The sequence below is a fragment of the Diaphorina citri genome, unplaced genomic scaffold (genome assembly GCF_000475195.1).
Source record: "Diaphorina citri unplaced genomic scaffold, Diaci psyllid genome assembly version 1.1 scaffold337, whole genome shotgun sequence".
Lineage (NCBI taxonomy): Eukaryota > Metazoa > Arthropoda > Insecta > Hemiptera > Psyllidae > Diaphorina > Diaphorina citri.
The window spans coordinates 146,689-170,117 of NW_007377772.1; the positions used below are offsets into that span (position 1 = coordinate 146,689).

At 39.0% G+C, this 23,429-nt stretch overlaps 1 long non-coding RNA gene across 1 annotated transcript in view; it reads left to right on the forward strand.

The window, feature by feature from the left end:
* Nucleotides 1-4,553: 4,553 nt before the first annotated feature.
* The window catches only part of LOC113466814, a 31,618-nt gene continuing 12,742 nt past the window's right edge, over nucleotides 4,554-23,429 (forward strand). The window contains exons 1-2 of the long non-coding RNA XR_003391101.1: nucleotides 4,554-4,828; nucleotides 12,328-12,478. This is a non-coding gene — a long non-coding RNA (uncharacterized LOC113466814). The remainder of the gene's footprint in view (nucleotides 4,829-12,327; nucleotides 12,479-23,429) is intronic.

Here is a 23,429-nt window from a genome sequence, read left to right on the forward strand (position 1 = left end):
AATCTTTTTCCCCTCTCTTTTCTCCTTAAAGGGGAAATTTTTTTATTCGTTATTATTATTATTTTCTTTTTTTTTAAACACGAGTGAGGTTATTGTGTGAAATTCTTTCTGAAGTGAATGGTGAATGAATGCTCGCACTACGCAACGCGAGATTTCCAAAAAAAATCAACAATAGATGCACGATAAACGTCAAACGTACGATAATGCCAGGCGCGAAAATCCTTACGCTGAAGGTCTGAAAATTCATACCCGTAGCTCTCTCACATACTGACATACCCCACGTATTCAGTTTCTATGCCGAAGATACTTGTACGGTATCTTGAAGACCCGCTTGTACCGTATTTGGAGTCCCGTACGATAAATCCGTCCCTCGTGGTGGCGGGACGTATTTTTCGGTACGGGCATGTGCTCGGGTAATAACCGGCATAGTTTGCGTCAGCTTTTTGTCCCCCATTACTGTGAAACACGTGGTGAGTAGAGGATACCAACTTTGGTCCGTGCGGAGTGTCTGCGTACGATTTTGTCCGAAATTGGCAATCGGTGTGATTTTATTTATTCTCAGTAATCAGTATCTCAGTTTTTTTCGGGTTGTAATTTTGGAACCGTAAAAATAGTCGTCTTCTGTGGTTTTTACGTACTTTTTTTCGGTGAAAATAAATAATTAGGTATAATAATTTTATCGGAAAAGCTGTCGGGAAATAATTCGGACCATTTTTTCCGTAGGACTTAAAATTGTATTTTTTCCCGTCCAACTGACCAATTTTATTTGCTGCCTTTCCAATAAGGTAAATCTAATACCGCTCTTTTCCTTCGGACAATTCAAAGGAAAAATAAAATAGATCATTCTACATAGGTATCTAAACCTACCTTTTGACCTTCTAGAGATTTTTCCACGAGGTCACTTTTCCAGCCTACACTTTTCATGGTAAGAATTTTTATACCTACCCATTATTTTTTTGGATACCTACCTATCAGTAGGTATAGGCCCCTAAGTTGACTTTTTCATACCTAGTTATACCTAGAATTTATAATTTATTTATTTGATCTGAAAGGTTCTTAGTCTGATTTTGATTAAACTGAACATTTTTTGCCGCAGAAATTTTGCTCATGTAGGACCTTTAGATTTCGGGATCCTTTGGTTCTTTTTCTTCTATTTTCTGTCGTTTATACTGTGCCTTTACCATATTTCTTCCAGCTTTTAGTTTCTCTGTTATCTCTTCATTTGTTCAGCGATAACTTTACTCTCACTTTTTATGAAATTTTCCAGACGTGGCACATAAATTAAATTTACCTTCTTACTTATTTGTTTACGGGCCTTTAGGGAGTTTGAAGTTCACTTACCTACCTACACTCCACAGTAGTGTTTTATTCCCTAAGCTCTATAAAATTCATGAAGTAGTTCGTCTATGTTTACTCTATTCATGGGATCACTCGGGTGTTTACTGTTATCTCTCCTGATAAGGGAATGTCATTTCATATGAATACTGCATGATATTGCAGATATATGAGAATTTATGTTAATGAGATACTCGTTTGTTTACTTCGCTTGATAAACCCATAATGTTACATTATCATCTCTCAGAGATATTTTTCTACTAATTATGTTTACACCTAGTACCTAGGTATACTTACTCAGATGGTACTTTTAATACCAACTTGAGTTGAGTAGATAATACCCATCATCTTTTAATGAAGTTTTTAATTATTTGCAAAATGTTGGTAAATCTTATCTGATACTCTCATTCTTCTAGTACTTAGTACTTACTCAGATGGTATTCTTCACACTGACTTGAGTAGATAATACCTATCATGTTAAACTAATGATCTGCCTTATAAGCGCTAGGTCGCGTATTCGATTCCCGCCGGGGCGCATTTTATCCTGAACGGATCTGGTTCGTTCTCGGGACTGCTTTCTTTCTCCTATCCTGCCCTCCTTCGCTTTCAGGACGATAAGATCTTAGCGGTTATAGTTCCCTCTATCAAACCTCTTTTTTTAAGTAAAAATCCTAGTTGGAGCTGCGCCTCTGATGCTAACATGCAACTCAAATTCCGCCACACGAAATTGTCTTGACTATTACCTACTTACCTATATCTTACAATTATTCTTACACCAAAGATGATGCAATGGAAAAATATGAATTTCAAATGACCTCAATTTTACATGAAATTTTCTAGTCATACCTGGGACGAACCTAATAGACAATCTAACCATGAACCTGTTAAAGGATAAGCCCAGAGAGAGGGTAAACCTAGGATTTCTTGGTAAAACCTAGAATTATACCTACATAGAAGGGAGAAGAAGGCGTTGTTCCACCAGATAAAACACTGGAAAAAACGATTTTCCAGTGGTTTATCTGGTTTTCCAGTGGTTTATCTGGTGGAACAACAAATATGGTTATAGGCCGGTAGGTACGTACAAGCGGGTAAACCCAGGATGAGCTCTCCCTTCCTATCCCGTAACATACCCAATCTAAGAGACGTAGTTAATATAAGTTAAGTACGTACCTACCTATAACCATATTTGTTGTTCCACCAGATAAATGACTGGAAAATCGTTTTAGGAAGGTACCTATAATACGTAGTGTAGGTAGGTACTGATTTGACTGAGGGGAAAGAAGAGTAGGTATGTAATGTACCATTTGTACCTACCTAGCTAGATCCATGCATTAAATTTATTGTTTTAATGGATTATTTTCCGACTGAAAATAGCTAGTAGTATACACCTATTTATTGCGTGGAACTAAATTGAAATTCTTGCTGAGGACATGCAATTTTGAGATCTGTAGGTACCTACATAGCTAGGTAGGTAATTATGATTATGACATTACCTACTGTCCTTGATCTTAGATCTTCAGTAGGTCAGGGCCTGAAGAAATAGAGCTATGTCCACACTAGGTATAAACTTTTGTTTAATTTGACGTCCTTTGATTTACCTTTGATCAAATCATACGCTTTCGCGGCGATAAGACCTTAACAGTTACAGTTTCCTCTAATAAAATGTTCGTTCTCGGAACGGCTGGATTTCTCCTATCATGTCTTCTTACTTTCTTCGCTTTCGGGGCGATAAGACCTTAACAGTTGCAGTGCTCTCTATCAAGGAAAGATATTGGTCGTTCCCGGAACGGCTGGCTTTCTACCATCCTGTCTTCCTCCTCCCCTAAATTATGACTAATCACACGACACTAGTTTTCACCCCCCTTCTCTTTCAAATGCGAGACAGGCAAAACTTGCTTTCGACCGAAGCTGCTCCGGCATGCAATTATGGATGATGTAATCCTACCCTTGTATTTACAGAGACTAGTCTGAGGCTAGGGTCAAAACAGGACATTCTTCGAAAAAGAATGAACAGAAAGAAATGTTTTTGGAAAGAATGAAACATTTTTCTTTGTCTCTCTTCCGTTTTACATTTTTACAATGCTAAAAAATGCTTCAAAGGCATAAAAATGCTTGAAAGGTATTTTTGAGACACTTTCTCTTCAAGGCCTTTGTAGTTGAGACAATAGAGTTAACTAGGCGAGGTTAAGGAGCAGTAAGATTATAATGATGATAATGAAGTCTACCTACTATCGCTATTGTTATAAATTATAAAGTTAAAGGGCCTTATTTGAAATTCTTGTTTTTTTTTTTTTCAAGAGTCAAAGAGGGAATTTCAGTGAATTAGTCCTAAACCAAAATGGACGCGGCACACAAGGGATCAAGAAGAGACCGCCTTATCATAATAATAGAGGGTACTGTAACTGCTGAGTTCTTATTACAGGGGGGGAAGCACGTGTTTTTTCTTTTCAGTACATAAAAGCTGGCGTGGAAACGTAACGTTAGGTCAGGTCGTTGGGATGGACACGGGTCGGTTTGTGTCGGAGGTCGCGAGTTCGAATCGGGGCGGGGTCAAATTTTTTTGCGGAAATGGTAGGTAAGTTTTGTCTTGGCAAAGGTGAGTCCTTCGGACTTCAACATTTATAGGTAGGAAACTAGGAAGTTAAAAATTCTCTGCCATGCATGCATTGTAAAATGTGAATTTTTTCGACACAACTTTTTTTCTCGTTACTTGGCCAGAAAAAAAAAATAATAATAATAAATAATCTTTTTCCCCTCTCTTTTCTCCTTAAAGGGGAAATTTTTTTATTCGTTATTATTATTATTTTCTTTTTTTTTAAACACGAGTGAGGTTATTGTGTGAAATTCTTTCTGAAGTGAATGGTGAATGAATGCTCGCACTACGCAACGCGAGATTTCCAAAAAAAATCAACAATAGATGCACGATAAACGTCAAACGTACGATAATGCCAGGCGCGAAAATCCTTACGCTGAAGGTCTGAAAATTCATACCCGTAGCTCTCTCACATACTGACATACCCCACGTATTCAGTTTCTATGCCGAAGATACTTGTACGGTATCTTGAAGACCCGCTTGTACCGTATTTGGAGTCCCGTACGATAAATCCGTCCCTCGTGGTGGCGGGACGTATTTTTCGGTACGGGCATGTGCTCGGGTAATAACCGGCATAGTTTGCGTCAGCTTTTTGTCCCCCATTACTGTGAAACACGTGGTGAGTAGAGGATACCAACTTTGGTCCGTGCGGAGTGTCTGCGTACGATTTTGTCCGAAATTGGCAATCGGTGTGATTTTATTTATTTTTATTCTCAGTATCTCAGTTTTTTTCGGGTTGTAACTTTGGAACCGTAAAGATAGTCGTCTTCTGTGGTTTTTACGTACTTTTTTTCGGTGAAAATAAATAATTAGGTATAATAATTTTATCGGAAAAGCTGTCGGGAAATAATTCGGACCATTTTTAGTCCGTCCTTCCTTTATTATTACTAATAATAAAAGGTATAGTGGACGGACTATTGTATTCGCTTCGGTGTCTGTCTGCGGCCACAGAGGCTGCCGGATGAGTGGATCCTAGGAAAATCCGTGTATATTTATGAATGACATCACCTCACGATAAGGAAATAGGCACCCAAACAAAACGTCTACCTACTTATTTTGTACACGTATGTATGTATGTGTACTTAACAAGTATTTAGGTAGATACTTTACCTTTCAACGAATACCTATGCGTCATTTTCATATTTAGCGTAGGACAATTCGGGTGTGCTATAGGACGTAGGTTGCAGAGACAATGTGCCAAGTACTCTCTAACCAGAACCAACTGTCTGTCATATAGTTTCATAGTTCTACAAACCGTCATGTCTACGTATTTGTTGCTCTTAGGACATCTTGCTCTAAGATTCTAAGCTAACGGTCTGAATAATACCTACACTATAACATAATTATAAACTTACATACCTACTTACCTTTATTCTTACTAACCAACCTTGGCTTGGTGGCGTAGAGGTTAGCTATAGTGTAGTGGACAATTCATTGATTGATTCAGAAACCTGAAATACTAACATACTACCTACAATAACTACATACACAGTAGCTAATTCGAAATTTTGAAGTCAAAGATTTTCTATTCTGGCGGACAGATTTTCTTAAATACGGACCTGAAACATACCTAGGTCTGTCAGGCAGTCTGAAGGCTGAAATCGGAATCTTTTTCCGCCACACACGTTTCGGCGGTTGAACTAATATTCCAATAGACACAAGTCCCGTAACATTCTTTTGTTGGAAAAATTTGGCACACCGAATATTTTGCAAGGTAATACCACGATTTGCTTGAGGCTAAATGGAAACAGCTTCATAGAGGTGCATATCCTAGTTAGCATCAGTTTGTTATAAAAAAAAAAAATAAGTGGTTCCTTCTGACTGAGAAAAAATCACATTGTTTTCGATACAGTATTTCCAGCTTTGCACTAAAAAAGACCCGTCTTAAGAACTTCTTTTCAGTAGAAGAGGTAGCATAACAAAGTTTTCAAAACCCGTGCCTTATGATTATGACATTACCTACTGTCCTTGATCTTAGATCTTCAGTAGGTCAGGGCCTAAAACAAAATATGTCCACACTAGGTATAAACTTTTGTTTAATTTGACGTCCTTTGATTTACCTTTGATCAAATCATACGCTTTCGCGGCGATAAGACCTTAACAGTTACAGTTTCCTCTAATAAAATGTTCGTTCTCGGAACGGCTGGATTTCTCCTATCATGTCTTCTTACTTTCTTCGCTTTCGGGGCGATAAGACCTTAACAGTTGCAGTGCTCTCTATCAAGGAAAGATATTGGTCGTTCCCGGAGAAGAAATAGAGCTATGTCCACACTAGGTATAAACTTTTGTTTAATTTGACGTCCTTTGATTTACCTTTGATCAAATCATACGCTTTCGCGGCGACAAGACCTTAACAGTTAATACAGTTTCCTCTAATAAAATGTTCGTTCTCGGAACGGCTGGCTTTCTCCTATCCTGTCTTCTTACTTTCTTCGCTTTCGGGGCGATAAGACCTTAACAGTTGCAGTGCTCTCTATCAAGGAAAGATATTGGTCGTTCCCGGAACGGCTGGCTTTCTACCATCCTGTCTTCCTCCTCCCCTAAATTATGACTAATCACACGACACTAGTTTTCACCCCCCTTCTCTTTCAAATGCGAGACAGGCAAAACTTGCTTTCGACCGAAGCTGCTCCGGCATGCAATTATGGATGATGTAATCCTACCCTTGTATTTACAGAGACTAGTCTGAGGCTAGGGTCAAAACAGGACATTCTTCGAAAAAGAATGAACAGAAAGAAATGTTTTGAAACCTTTTTCTTTGTCTCTCTTCCGTTCTACATTTTTACGATGCAAAAAAAATGCTTCAAAAGCATAAAAATGCTTGAAAAGTATTTTTAAAACACTTTCTCTTCAAGGCCTTTGTAGTTGAGACAATGGAGTTAACTAGGCGAGGTTAAGGAGCAGTAAGATTATAATGATGATAATGAAGTCTACCTACTATCGCTATTGTTATAAATTATAAAGTTAAAGGGCCTTATTTGAAATTCTTGTTTTTTTTTTTTCTAGAGTCAAAGGGGGAATTTCAATGCAATAGTCTTAAACTAAAATGCACTCAGCACACAAGAGATCAAGAAGAGACCGCCTTATCATAATAATAGGAGGAACTGTAAGTAACTGCTGAGTTCTTATCAACCCGAAAGCCAAGAAAAAAAGGAAGATAGGTCATAGGAGAAAACCAGCCGTTCATATGTAAAACGAATCTTGTCTGTTTAGGATAAAACCCGGCTCTGTCAAGAACCGCGACCTATAGCGCTTACAAAAGCCAGACGTTCTACCCTCCTACTAGGCTGGTTCCGATAAAACCCGGCTCTGTCAAGAACCGCGACCTATAGCGCTTACAAAAGCCAGACGTTCTACCCTCCTACTAGGCTGGTTCCATGCAAACTAACCTGGCTTCTAAATAGGTATGTACATTGTACCTAGTTATAAAAATGGCAAAGATCTAAAGCCATTTTCTCCTTAAATTCTGGGATCGATCAGGCCTGTGGTGGCCCAATAGAATCATGTCTTATAACAATGTACCAAGTCTTAGGTATAATAATGTACCAAGTCTTATAACAATGTTTTCGTACCAAGTTCTAAATTCCAAGTTGTACTTATTCTGTGGAGGTGTAAAGAGTAGACAATAGAATATACAGGGAGTCTGTTGAGGAAGTGGACATACAGCATACAGGTTGTTTGTGCTACCCTGCCTCGATAATGTGGTGGTCAAAACGCTCATCTGGTAATCAAAAGGGCGTGGGTTCAATCTCACCCGAGGTATTGAGTTTTGTAGTAAGGATAATTTGGAAAAAAAATCTACTACCATATCAGTAAATTCCCATCCGAGTAGCATAAATAAGCACGATTATTACAAGGTATATTATTTTTATTACCTTTTTCAGATAATCAGAGGTTTTACAAATAAATTAATGAAAATTTCAAGCCTCGCACAATAAAATGCCTAACATTAGGTATATATGTATAGGTTGGATACTCATAAATTTCAGCGTTAGTAATAAACATGACACTTCAGATTCTATCTTCTCAAGTGCCTACTCTACAAGTTGCTCAAATTTTGTAGACACTTTAGGGTCCTGAACCAATAGAATGGCCCTTTTTCCAAGTTCTTCATTTTACAAAACCACATTTTACAAAACCAGGTTGTTTTGTACTGGATCAACATTATCAGCATGTTTATTAAATCCACGTATGCATGTCTACAGCTTGCATCTTTTACATGCGGGATGCGTGTGTGAGGCATGCCACATTTTTACCTAATTATGTATAATCTATTAATAAATTCTGTCATGATCCAATGTTCCAATATCCGAGGCACATGTGTGTGCAAACTGTGCACACAAATGAGTAATGACGTAACTTCCCTTGTGTAAATAAAGTCGAACAAGGCCAGAAACCATCTGTATATCCCACTCTACTATCTGTTAGTTTAGGGTTTAGGGCTAACTTTTGGAGTCAGTCAAAAAATGTCTGAAAAAATTTTAGAGGCAAAAAAGGTCAAAAAAAAATATCCGCCAGCCTACTTCGCTTGGTTGGTATTCCCGCCCGGGGTGGATTTTATCCTGAAGGGATAAGGTTCGTTCTCGGAACGGCTGGCTTTTCCCTGTCTTCCTTCTCTCTTCGATTCCGGGATGATAAGACCCAAGCAGTTACAGTTTTCCCTCTATCAAAGAAAAATACCGAGGTATTTGAAAAAAAAATCCCTGTGAACACCCCCAATTAAGCTGGTTAAAAGTTCAAGGAAATCCCAAATTCCAAGCATTAGGGCCGAAAAAACTTCAACTCTACCGGGAATGGAACCCGGGATTTCAAGCCTGTAACCCATTTGGCCACAGAGGCTGCCGGATAAGTGGATCCTAGGAAAATCCGTGTATATTTATGAATGACATCACATCACGATAAGGAAATAGGCACCCAAACAAAACGTATAGGTAGGTACCTACTTATTTTGTATACGTATGTTTGTGTACTTAACAAGTATCTAGGATTCTAGGTAGATACTTTACCTTTCAACGAATACCTACCTATGCGTCATTTTCATATTTAGCGTAGGACAATTTGGGTGTGCTATAGGACGTAGGTTGCAGAGACAAAGTGAAGTGCCAAGTACCTACTCTCTTACCAGAACCAACTGTCTGTCTCATAGTTTCATAGTTCCACAAACTGTCATGTCTACGTATTTGTTGCTCTTAGGACATCTTGCTCCAAGATTCTAAGCTGACGGTCTAAATAATACCTACACTATAACATAATTATAAACTTACATACCTACTTACCTTTATTCTTACTAACCAACCTTGGTGGTGTAGAGGTTAGCTATAGTGTAGTGGACAATTGATTGATTGATTCAGAAACCTGAAATACAACATACTACAATAACTACATACACAGTAGCTAATTCGAAACTTTGAAGTCAAAGATTTTCTATTCTGGTGAACAGATTTTCCTAAATACCTACGGACCTGAAACATACCTAGGTCTGTCAGGCAGTCTGAAGGCTGAAATCGGAATCTTTTTCCGCCACACACGTTTCGGCGGTCGAATTCTGTGAAATGTAAAGGATGTTTGGCCGTCCACTATGTGGACACACCTTGAAACTCAGGGAGCAAGCTCCGTTGTCGAGTGGGTATCACTCTATGCACGCCGATGGTCCCGGGTTCGATTCCCGGCGGTGTAGTCGACTGAACCGTCTACACTCGATTACATCGATCGACTATGTTTGGACACACCCTAATATCTACAAAAGTTCTGAAAAGGATTTGCTTTACCAAAAATATTTCCTGATAATAATTAATTCATGATTTGATCCAATTTTATATGTTCCAATTCCCTGTTACCGCAAAGTACTTCCTCTGGTATTCTTCTAACTACGGTAGTTTTAACATCTTGAGATCCTATCTCTATTTTATTTTTACAATAAAGGAATTTTACAATGAGGAAAAAAAATCCTCATCCTCCCAAATATCCTCAATTATTTGAGAATTTGACCACATAATAATGGAACTCTAAGGGTTAGGTGGTAGAGAACGCCCAAGGCGTTAACGTCGCCTAGTGGTTGCCTTCCACTCAAGAGTCTATTATAATTATTATTATTTCTTATTCCAGGCCGTTTACTCAAGGGTGGCCCGGGTGTGCAAGTCGGACAAAGGGGGCCCCCACCACTTTGGGGACCGCTGGACCACATTCCTCAAGTCCCGTCTCTGGTGTTCTTCTAACTACAGTAGTTTTAACATCTTGAGATCCTATCTTTATTTTATTTTTACAATAAATACTTTCCTGCCTCGGTAGCGTAGTGGTCAAGACGCTCGCCTGGTAAACAGGAGAGCGTGGGTTCGATTCCAGCCGAGGCATGGAATTTTATCCTCATTTGTTTGAGATTTTGACCACATAATAATGGAGCTCTAAGGGTTAGGTGGTAGAGAACGCCCAAGGCGTTAACCTCGCCTAGTGGTTGCCTTCCACTCGAGAGTCTATTATTATTATTATTTCCTATTCCAGGCCGTTTACTCTAGGGTGGCCCGGGTGTGCAAGTCGGACAAAGGGGGCCCCCACCACTTTGGGGACCGCTGGACCACATTCCTCAAGTCCCGTCTGAACTGTTCCGTCCCGGGAGACTATCCTTTCTACTTTGATGAAATCCGTAAGTATACTTTTTTTTAAAACTAAAATTATACTTTTTTTTATCCGTGAGTATTGACTTGATAGTACTTGGTCAGAAGTCACGTCAGTGTAACATTGCCACAAAAAGGAGCTGTCACAAACGAGCAGTGACCAGTGTTATTATGGGGTTAGGTTAAACACAAAAAGGAGTTTTCACAATTTAAGCAGTGTCCCGGGGGACTATCCGTTCTACTTTGATGAAATCCGTAAGTATACTTTTTTTAAAAAAAACTAAAATATTATACTTTTTTTTATCCGTGAGTATTGACTTGATGGTACTTGGTCAGAAGTCACGTCAATGTAACATTGCCACAAAGAGGAGCTGTCACAAATGAGCAGTGACCAGTGTTATTATGGGGTTAGGTTAAACACAAAAAGGAGTTTTCACAATTTAAGCAGTGTCCCGGGGGACTATCCGTTCTACTTTGATGAAATCCGTAAGTATACTTTTTTTAAACTACATTTATCCTTCGTTCAGGACAGCCACACTACTATCACGTCACGTGACGTAACGTAATGGTAGTGTGTTTCATACTTTATTCAGTGCGAACGACATTTATATTTTTAAGAGGTGTGATAGAGGGAACTGTCACTGCTAAGGTCTCATCCCGACATCGAAGAGAGAAGGAAAACATTGCCTAAACGAAGTACACTGGCCTTGTTAGCGGCCGAAGGCCGCAGTTTTGCTAAACTACAATTATCTTTCGTTCAGGACAGCCACACTACTATCACGTCACGTGACGTAACGTAATGGTAGTGTGTTTCTACCTTTATTCAGTGTGAACGACATTTATATTTTTAAGAGGTGTGATAGAGGGAACTGTCACTGCTAAGGTCTCATCATCCCGAAATCAAAGAGAGAAGGAAAACATTGCCTAAACGAAGTACACTGGCCTTGCCAGCGGTCGAAGGCCGAATTTTTTTGCTCAACAGATGTATTACCAAAAGCAGCGGCCGAAGGCCGCAATATATAAATTTATTCTTCATAAGTGTAACGTAGCTAGCTTTGCCAGCGGCCTGCCAGCGGCCTCCCAGCGGCCGGAGTTACATATTTGAAGGTGTAGGTTCCATGCGAACTAACCTGGCTTCTAAATAGGTATGTACCTAGTTATAAAAATGGCAAAGATCTAAAGCCATTTTCTCCTTAAATTCTGGGATCGATCAGGCCTGTGGTGGCCCAATAGAATGAAATCCTACAATGCTGCAGTGAGCACCGCCAAAGTTGTCATATAATAACACAAAGAATCTGCATTTACATTACATAAGTACCTATCGTGGCTGTAGGTACCTAAATACCGTATGTACCTAATACCCATGTTCTACAATTCTACAAAGCCTGGCTGTAGGCAAATAAGCACCCATAAAAAAATGTAAGTACATTTGATTTGCACAAACCCAAAATGCACATAAAACATAGAATAATCTGAATAATAAGCATGAAGCAATGGGTATTCTGTCGAGGTACCAGTTGCCAACGGGAAGATACTTAGGTACCTCCCAGGGCAGTATCCAGGATTTTGTCGAGGGGGGCGAGAGTACAAACACTTATGGACGGGGTGCTCCAAATTTTCGGAGTCTGGCCTATGGTAAAGGAGAAAAATAGGGTGACCCTCGCCGCCCCCCTTAAATACGGCCCTGGTACCTCCATGTTGGCCGAAGCCAAGGCTCCGTAGGACGTAAAGCTGTATTTTTTTCCTGTCCAAAACTGACCAATTTTTATTTGCTGCCTTTCCGATAAGGTAAATCAAATACCGCTCTTTTCCTTCGGACAATTCAAAAGAAAAAATAAATAATAGATCATTCTACATAGGTATATACCTATCTAAACCTACCTTTTAACCTTCTGGATATTTTTCCACGAGGTCACTTTTCCAGCCTACACTTTTCATGGTAAGAATTTTCATAGGTAGATATACCTACCCATTATTTTTTTGGATACCTACCTATCAGTAGGTATAGACCCCTAAGTTGACTTTTTTATACCTAGTTATACCTAAAATTTATAATGTATTTATTTGATCTTGATCTGAAAGGTTCTTAGTCTGATTTTGATTAAACTGAACATTTTTTGCCACAGAAATTTTGCTCATTTAGAACCTTTAGATTTCGGGATCCTTTGGTTATTTTTCTTCAATTTTCTGTCTTTTTTTACTGTGCCTTTACCATATTTCTTCCAGCTTTTAGTTTCTCTGTTATCTCTTCATTTGTTGAGCGATAACTTTACTCTCACTTTTTATGAAATTTTCCAGACGTGGCACATAAATTAAATTTACCTTCTTACTTATTTGTTTACGGGCCTTTAGGGAGTTTGAAGTTCACTTACCTACCTACACTCCACAGTAGTGTTTTATTCCCTAAGCTCTATAAAATTCATGAAGTAGTTCGTCTATGTTTACTCTATTGATGGGATCACTCGGGTGTTTACTGTTATCTCTCCTGATAAGGGAATGTCATTTCATATGAATACTGCATGATATTGCAGATATATGAGAATTCATGTTAATGAGATACTCGTTTGTTTACTTCGCTTGATAATCCCATCATTTTACATTATCATCTCTCAGAGATATTTTTCTACTAATTATTTTTACACCTAGTAGGTATACTTACTCAGATGGTACTTTTAATACCAACTTGAGTAGATAATACCCATCATGTTTTAATGAAGTTTTTAATTATTTGCAAAATGTTGGTAAATCTTATCTGATACTCTCATTCTTCTAGTACTTAGTACTTACTCAGATGTCTACGGATGAGTGTCTTAGACTTTATTGGGCAAAACCAAGTAGAGGAAAGGGCGTAGTCCCGGTACACCTAAAATCTAGACATCCTAGACTAGTATTGCGTACGTCAGGATTTCAGGTTTCCGATTAACTGGATACCATAAGGACCATAACGTATAGATACGTTTTGTGGATACCCTGGACAATGACATCCCTTATATCTCCATGATTACATCAAATTTGAATGTGCAAGATCTCTCGAATCTAGAGAGAATTTTGTCTCCCCTGGAAATCCTTGTGTCCTCAGTCCTTCTTGTATTTTTGACCAAACGGTACGATCGAAGTCATAATGCCCATCACTCGCTTTCAGACCGTCTGTCAGACAGTGTGGCAGAAAAATCTTGAGACCTAAGTCTTTCAGACGGTCTGACAGACGTAGGTCTTTCAGTTCACTGAACTTCTTGTACCAGACAAGATGACCCCATTTTGTGCTCTCCTTTGAGTACTGTTAGCCTAACAGTGTTATATATCTGCTGGACATTTAGAACTTTTTTTTTTATTTATTATTTTTTTTTTTTTTAAGAAGTTTGACAGAGGGAACTGTAACTGCTATGGTCTTATCGTCCCGAAATCGAAGAGAGATTTTTTATTATTTCTTTTTTTTTGTGGGCGGGAAACGAATCCGCGGCCTAGCGCTCACAAGACAGAAGCGCTACCAACTAAGCTAACTACACAACTACACTGAGGAAAAAAAAGTGGTCTCAGGGTGCCACAAGTTTAGGGTGGAAGAACTGTATTATTGGGTTACTTCCCCTGATTTAGGCTGTTGGAATGCTATATTATAGTGTCGAGCTTCCCGATATAGAGTTCAACATTAGAGTGCAGTCACCCGATTAGGCTTCCGGCACCCTAGTTTTTTTCTCGGTGTAGGCTGGCATATAAGGTCTTTGGTGACAGGGGTTTTACCCTCCTTTCAGAGACAAACTGCCGACCTATTACCACGTTAATAGCGATGCAGTCCTGGTATTTACTTGGCAGAGTGTATTTTCCCTATCCGTGGCACAAGCTCTGCTTACCTATACGGGTGGGTATACCATTTATAAGAAAAATGTATGTTCTGAGTTTTTTGTCAATCAAATATAAATGGAAAATTATTAAAAAAAAAAAAAAAATGTAGCACATGTAGCACAATATTGTGCTGTTAAAACTTGGAACTCGCTTCGTGCAATAATGATGATGTGTGTGGGAACTGAGAACAAGATTAGTCCGGATAAGAAAAGACGATGAAGAACAAAACGCAGCGCAGACGAAGAAGAAGAACAAGAAGACGAAGGAGAGGCAGAAGACAAGGAAAAAGAAGAATAAGACGAAGGAGGAGGAGGAGAAGAAGAAGAAAAACAAGTGGGTATTTGTAAGAAGAATATAATAATTAGTACAAGTCTGTGTGACTTGAGACTTGAGAACGGAGACAATTTCCTTATAAGTAAACTTGAACGATTTGCTCATTACAGTAGATAATTACCTGCCTACAAGATTGCAGAATCTGTAGAATACCAATCATGACAGAGAGGTAATGGTAGGTACCTAAGTATGAAGTAGGTACATAGTATGTACCTAGGTAAGTACCTACAAATAAATAATTAGTAGGTAGGTAATCTAGTCTTTAGATAGGTATAACAAACATCCAAACACTTCATCTAAAGAATCCTCTTATCGCTACAGGGAGGTATTAGACATGCAAGTACTTACATGGGTACTTATGTAGGTATTATGTTCTTGTATCTGTGTACATACTTCTTGTATCTGTGTACATAGAAAGAGGAGGAGAAGAGTAGTCTCTGATAATAACTCAGACGGTCTGACAGACAGCGGTACCTGAGCGTGAATGGCGGGCATTGAAAATAGGTACCTACCAACGAAGATTAAGGCAAATATTTTCAAGCAGGACATGGAATCGATCCTGCCCAAGGCATAGAGTTCTAACGTTGCCTATTATTTCGAAGTTCGAAAGGGCCTACAACTTATCAGCTTGGAACTCAAAAATTCCCAGTCACAAAATTCGTTTAGTCAAAAATTCCCTAAGGGCAACCACAGCTGACCAAGCGAACAAGTTGATTTCTCTAATGTGTCACTTCTCACATGGCGTTCCGACACACACAAGTAGACAATGTTTTATTGATTAACTATTCAACTTTTAGAGTTTATCATTCCTATTTAATATTTATTTAGGTATAGTTTTCTGTGTGTTTATTTAGGTATGACTTGTACAATTTTATTTATATTATCTTTTATATGTTTCAGAGAGTCCGTTCCAAGTTTGATAAACTTCTCATAAGTGCCTATCGCGGCTGTAGGTACCTAAATACCGTATGTAATACCCATGGACTACAATTCTAAAAAGCCTGGCTGTTCGCTGTAGGCAAAAAAAAACACCAATAAAAAAAATATAAGTACATTTGATTTGCACAAACCCAATGCACATAAAACATAGAATAATCTGAATAATAAGCATGAAGCAATGGGTATTCTGTCGAGGTACCAGTTGCCAACGGGAAGATACTAGGTACCTCCCAGGGCAGTATCCAGGATTTTGTCGAGGGGGGCGAGAGTACAAACACTTATGCAAGGGGTGCTCCAAATTTTCGCAGTCTGGTCTATGGTAAAGGAGAAAAATAGGGTGACCCTCGCCGCCCCCCTTAAATACGGCCCTGGTACCTCCATGTTGGCCGAAGCCAAGGCTCCAAGCTGATAGGCGGAAAACAGGTTTTAGCTCTGGCGTTAGCTCCTCGTTAGGCGAGAAATAAATTGGCACTGTGCTGGATCGGATAACAATGAGATGAAATTTGCCAATGTGTGGTAGCTGTGGTGCTCGCGGTGACCCGTAAAAGTTAACAATGTATGAATATACCAAGTACCTACCTATACTTATAACAATGTTTTCGTACCAAGTTCTAAATTCCAAGTTGTATTCTGTGGAGGTGTAAAGAGTAGACAATAGAATATACAGGGAGTCTGTTGATGTGTATAAGTGTGGACATACAGGGTGTTCATGCTGCCCTGCCTCGGTAATGTGGTGGTCAAAACGCTCACCTGGTAATCAAAAGGGCGTGGGTTCAATCTCACCCGAGGTATTGAGTTTTGTAGTAAGGATAATTTGGAGAAAAAAAATATACTACCATATCAGTAAATTCCCATCCGAGTATCAGAGTATCATTCAGATAATCAGAGGTTTTACAAATAAATTGATGAAAATTTCAAGCCTCGCACAATAAAATGCCTAACATTAGGTATAGGTTGAATACTCATAAATTTCAGCGTAAGTAATAAACATGACACTTCAGATTCTATCTTCTCAAGTGCCTACTCTACAAGTTGCTCAAATTTTGTAGACACTTTAGGGTCCTGAACCAATGTTGTGTGCAAATAAAGTTTAATCCTCTTTACATAAGTGGATCGAATATCCAGTTCTATCTAAGGTAGGGTCAGTTAATATAGATGTATCAAGAGGAGGTATCAAATGACAGCTAAGTAAAAGTAAGTAGGTAATGGACGTATCTTTCTATCAAGTTTACCCGAAGGTGTGCGAACGTCAAGATTTCGAAGTGAAGAGACGCCCGGTCTATGCAATGTTAACAGTAAACAGCGTTTTCAGGGGTTTCGACATTTTTCATCTCAAGAACCCTAAACATTGGGTATTTATATCCTAATGTGGTGTTGTTTTATGGAGATGTTTCTTTTTTATGCACAAATGGTTTATTAATAAAGTCTACTTATATTACTAAAAAGGCTGACACTCTATTCACACTAGATTCGTATAAGCTTAACCCGACCTTTAGGACTGTTATTTGCCCCTACACCAAAGCCTCGGAGTGGGCTTTTTGTGTACCACATCCATTCACACTAACCTAAGTCAATTCGTTAACAGTAAACAGCGTTTTCAGGGGTTTCGACATTTTTCATCTCAAGAACCCTAAACATTGAGTATTTATATCGGATCCTAATGTGGTGTTGTTTTATGGAGATGTTTCTTTTTTATGCACAAATGGTTTATTAATAAAGTCTACTTATAAGTATTACTAAAAAGGCTGACACTCTATTCACACTAGATTCGTATAAGCTTAACCCGAACTTTAGGACTGTTATTTGCCCCTACACCAAAGCCTCGGAGTGGGCTTTTTGTGTACCACATCCATTCACACTAACCTAAGTCAATTCGAATGTTCAAAATACCCACTTATCTACCTACCTAATGTCAAATGACCTTTATTGAAACTAGCATTTGCTACCAGTCACCCAGTTTCCCACTATGATTCATACGAATAGTAGTGTTGCTTTGCATGACGCAAAAGTGTTAATAATGTATGCTGACAGTAGAATACGAGGCATTTTCTCTTCTTTACGAGTGTTCGAAATGCGTTGCAGCAAATGTGCATGGTTTAGACTAGATAATCAAGATACGTACCTACCTACGATTATTAGGCGTATATTAGGCCATCTTTAGGCCAGTCAGACCTGAATGGGGCAGGGAAAAACCAGTGGTAGATACACAATTGAGCAGATGGTCACCAATCCGAATACTAATCACGAGCAACGTTGCTGAACTTGAGTGAACCATCTAGAACTGATGAGTGAACCATCTAGAACTGATGAGTGAACCATCTAGAACTGATGAGTGAACCATCTAGAACTGATGAGTGAACCATCTAGAACTGATGAGTGAACCATCTAGAACTGATGAGTGAACCATCTAGAACTGATGAGTGAACCATCTAGAACTGATGAGTGAACCATCTAGAACTGATGAGTGAACCATCTAGAACTGATGAGTGAACCATCTAGAACTGATGAGTGAACCATCTAGAACTGAGAACTGGTATATTCTACTTAACGCTTTACGCTCAGATGTGCATAGGTAGGTACCTACTTAACTTATTCCATTCTTTCCCTCGTGTTCGAAATGTCAACATTTGATATTTTGACAACAAAGGCATCACCTTAACCTCGAGTTGAGCTCTTTCTTCCCACGATTTCCCATTATAACTACAGTAACAGTACTAAGGTACCTATGTTTGGCTAAAGGAAGATCAAGGAAGAAGAAGTAGAAAAGTTATCTAGACTCGGGCGTGGTGAGTCTCTGGATGGGTGACATTGACAGTCTGAAGTTCAGACCCTGAACAGTTATCTTTATTTCACTATCCGGTAGCTATTTGCACCCATTTCACACGTACTTGCAACGCGGGGCGTGTTTCGGCAATTACCGTCAGTTTTATGTATCCCCAGAACAGATAGTCAATTCGAATGTTCAAAATACCCACTTATCTACCTACCTAATGTCAAATGACCTTTATTGAAACTAGCATTTGCTAACAGTCACCCAGTTTCCCACTATGATTCATACAAATAGTAGTGTTGCTTTGCATGACGCAAAAGTGTTAATAATGTATGCTGACAGTAGAATACGAGGCATTTTCTCTTCTTTACGAGTGTTCGAAATGCGTTGCAGCAAATGTGCATGGTTTAGACTAGATAATCAAGATACGTACCTACCTACGATTATTAGGCGTATATTAGGCCATCTTTAGGCCAGTCAGACCTGAATGGGGCAGGGAAAAACCAGTGGTAGATACACAATTGAGCAGATGGTCACCAATCCGAATACTAATCACGAGCAACGTTGCTGAACTTGAGTGAACCATCTAGAACTGATGAGTGAACCATCTAGAACTGATGAGTGAACCATCTAGAACTGAGAACTGGTATATTCTACTTAACGCTTTACGCTCAGATGTGCATAGGTAGGTACCTACTTAACTTATTCCATTCTTTCCCTCGTGTTCGAAATGTCAACATTTGATATTTTGACAACAAAGGCATCACCTTAACCTCGAGTTGAGCTCTTTCTTCCCACGATTTCCCATTATAACTACAGTAACAGTACTAAGGTACCTATGTTTGAATGGAAGAAAAACTGAATTTCTTTAGGATTTCATCCTAAAGAAATGAGAACCTTGAAACACTTGACGAAAAGGTTCTGGTACCTACCCTCCAGGAGGAGAAGGAATAGGACCAAAAGGTAGGGACTAGGGACCGAAAATGTTAGTTTTGGTAGACGCGACGTCCATTATTGTCGAACGAGTGTAGGTATAGGTAATCAAAAGATTTTTCTGAACTTCGAGAATCTTATTAATAAGAGAGGTTTTCTGTTTGTTTGTCCGTAAGAGGTTGCCGTCTAAACGGTAAGTCGTAGAAACTTGAAATTTTGTACACAGGTTCATATTTTTATGGCGGTGGTTATAGGCTAGTGAAACACTTTTAAACTTTGAAAAAGTAGACCTATCTAATGTATACGTACGTATCTATAGCCTTTTGTTGTAGATACCTACTCGTAATACAAAAACTTAGATGGCAAAATGCCTATACCTCCGTACCTACCTACCTACCTACCTACTTTTAAATGTGTAGCTAAGAACTAAGTTGATTTCTAGGTCAACACGGAAGTTCTTTAATTGGTAATAGGTAAGTAGGTAATAAATTTTTACCTATCATGCACTTCTTTGAGAAATAAGTCGATTAGCAATTTTATACACAGTAGTTACTCGTAAGTATTGGTGGAGATGTCAAAATCACCGCTTCACAACTCAACAAAAGTGTTCTTTCAAACTAGGTAGCATTTAGTTCATAGGTACAAAAGACTACTGAAATCAAAGCGACCTCCATGGTCGAGGAGGTATTACACGAGGCTTGCACACAGGAGGCCCCGGGTACGATTCCCTTAGTGGAAGTTTTTTCGGTGAACCCGTATTGCGGTTGTGTCCGGTTATTATTTGATTGAGACTCACAATCTTGAGACCTTTCTCGTCAAATCTATTTCAGTCAATTTGTACAATTTATTCGCCAGGGCTAAAAGGCCTCGTTAGACCTTTGGACGGGCCGGGCATCGACCTCACGACCGGGGGTCCAGAGAATTCCACGCACGACCGCAAAGCTTACGTGTAAGCCGACCTCACACGCACTCTAGTGTTATCAAAATTATCAGCACGTTTTATCAATGACTAGATGCTGAGTACCCTAGCTATGTAGGTATATAGCCCTGGCGATATCAATGATGAGTTTTGAACCATGCGGTAGGTAATCTATCGCTACTAGATTAGGAATTTCAGGCCCGTATTTAGAGGGGAGGCCTGGACTTTATTATTATTATTTCGCTCCTAATGCTTCTAGATTGGGGCGTATTATTGGGGGGGTTTTTCCCCCTCGGACTTTTTTTTCCTCATAAATGTAGTAATATTAGCCTATAATTTGGAGCATCCACCGGGCCCCCGCCCTTCCCTCACATAAGCCACTGTTCTGCTTCTCTCTCTCTCCCCCCCCCCCCCTACATAATTATGTAGGTCAGTAGATAACTTATTTGAAGTTTTTTTTTACTTTCTTAATGATAAAAATATCTATTTTATTATGGAAATTCCATAATTCAATTATATAATTATGTACCCTATGATCTATTAATAACATGTCGATTTATCCTAAACAAAGTTGCTACTAAACTTGTAAAAATAAAATTGAAAAATAATATAGACTCGAGAAAGCTATAAAATTAATCCGATAAAACAAGCAGAAAATTCCGGGAAATTTAATCAAAACATTATGCGAAATAATAAAATCCAGAACAGAACTTTACAAAGTATTTATTGCTTACGATGGTCGCATGGAATCCTGGGATGAAGAATATTTATTTTATTTTTACACTTGAAAAAAAAAAAAAACATTTTTTTTTTTTTTGGTCTTTGAAGCAGCAGAAGGATGAAGATTTTTTTCAGGAGGTTTCATAGAGGTAACTGTAAAAACGGAGATGTCATTATCCTGAAATTGAAGAGAGAATATGAACAGGATAGAGCCTGATTCACACTATAGTGCCAGTCAAGGTCCAGTCACGGTCCGGTAACGGTCCGATCAAAAGATTGAGTATAGCTTGATTCACACTATAGTGCCAGTCAAGGTCCAGTCACGGTCCGGTAACGGTCCGATCAAAAGATTGAGTATAGCTTGATTCACACTATAGTGCCAGTCAAGGTCCAGTCACGGTCCGGTAACGGTCCGATCAAAAGATTGAGTATAGCTTGATTCACACTATAGTGCCAGTCAAGGTCCAGTCACGGTCCGGTATCGGTCCGATCAAATGATTGTTGAAGGCAAGTAAATGCGAGTGTACACACTAGACGTTCTAGTCAAGGTACGGTAACGGTCAGCTCACAGTCAAAATTTGGAACATTCTCGCGACGAATCTTTTTGATCGGACCGAAACTGGACCGTGACCGGAGCGAGACTGGCACTGTAGTGTGAATAGGCAGCGATCAAGCAACGATCAACATTCCTTCGTTCAGACCAACTAGAAATGAAAGAAAAATGACCGAAGCATGAACGTTGCTTGAACGATAGTGTGAATACTCAATCTTTTGATCGGACCGTTACCGGACCGTGACTGGACCTTGACTGGCACTATAGTGTGAATCAAGCTTAATGTGTCACTTCTCACATGGCGTCCCGACACACACAAGTAGACAATGTTTTATTGATTAACTATTCAACTTTTAGAGTTTATCATTTCTATGTATTTAATATTTATTTGGGTATAGTTTTCTATGTGTTTATTTAGGTATGACTTGTACAATTTTATTTATATTATCTTTTATATGTTTCAGAGAGTCCGTTCCAAGTTTGATAAACTTCTGGCCATATTAGGTGATAGCTGTAAAAGTTTATACCTAGTGTCTAGTGTAGACGTGTTTCATCAACATCGCCTGATAATGGAATAGTGTAAACCCTGCTTAACGCCTCATCTGTTTCTTCTGCTTCCAGGATTCACCGCCCGGGCATATAACGGAAATGGAGACCTTCCTACCCCAGGATGGATCCAAAACAGAGTCAAACAACATTGGAAAGTAAGTCCTCTTCCTCTTGGCTTTTCAAACTCTAATGTCCGCCAATCACGCTCAGACCGCGGTCTGTCAGACAGACCGCGATCTATCAGACGGTATGGGTGGCGGGCAATAGGGAGAAACAAAAACTAAACTTGGGAGAAGACAGCCTAGTTTAGCTACGCTGGTAGACACCTGTTTAGACACACCACAAGTGTTTTTCGAGTGTAGTGCCCCGCATGGTTAAGCGCCTCTGAGAGTGTTTGGTATCTGGATTGTCCTAGTCGACGAGAGAGCAGTGACCCTAGTTTTGTGACGTAATCGCTGTATCGGCCAACATGGTAAGTGAAGTGTTTTATGTTATTCTTATATAGATCTGTACATCGCGCACCTAATGGAAATATTTGTCCATACACGGTGGGTTTTGAGTAGGGATTAAAATTCCGGAATCAAATTCCCATCCCGGTATCCCGGTATTCTTGTCCAAGAATCCCAGGATTTATAAAACAAAAGTTTACTACTCAAATTTTGAGTCAGCTATGTGTGATATATTCCTAGAGTGTATCATGTCCATGATTAATTCACCGGGTATGGAGATAATATTCAAAGTTGACTTGAAATTAACTTCCCTTCTCCTATTCGAAAATCATTGAAGAAGTTACGTGATTCTGTTAGATGTGCGATATGTTATTTTGATGTCGTAGTCGTAGCATTCCCATTCCTCAGGGATCTGTGTCCCTCCTCAAGATGGGCAAAAAGAGACACTTCCCATTTAGTTCAAAATACGAGTGCAAATTTTTGTTGATAGTGGGCGTTGAACCCGGGACCTTCGTCATGACAAGCGCTTTACCACTAATCGTGAAATTCGTGAGTTTAAGCCCCCTGCATGTTTAAAATTCATACCGCAATCCCACATATCCTAAAATACTTGGGTGATAGATAGATGATAGATTGATAATAAATAACTAAAATTAATCATACATTATTTTTTTGCAAGAAGGTAGGTATAATGTAATAAAATAACTAATAGCTAGTAACTCTAGGTAGTATCGTAATTAAAGATCAGGGCTCCTTTCCTGAAAGCAAATTTACAAGTTTGTACGTCACACTTGCCTAAGATTTGACGTCATAAACAATTATAATGGTTCTTCAACGTTTTAAAAGTGGTTCCTCCTTTACTACATATTACTTCAAAACATTTGC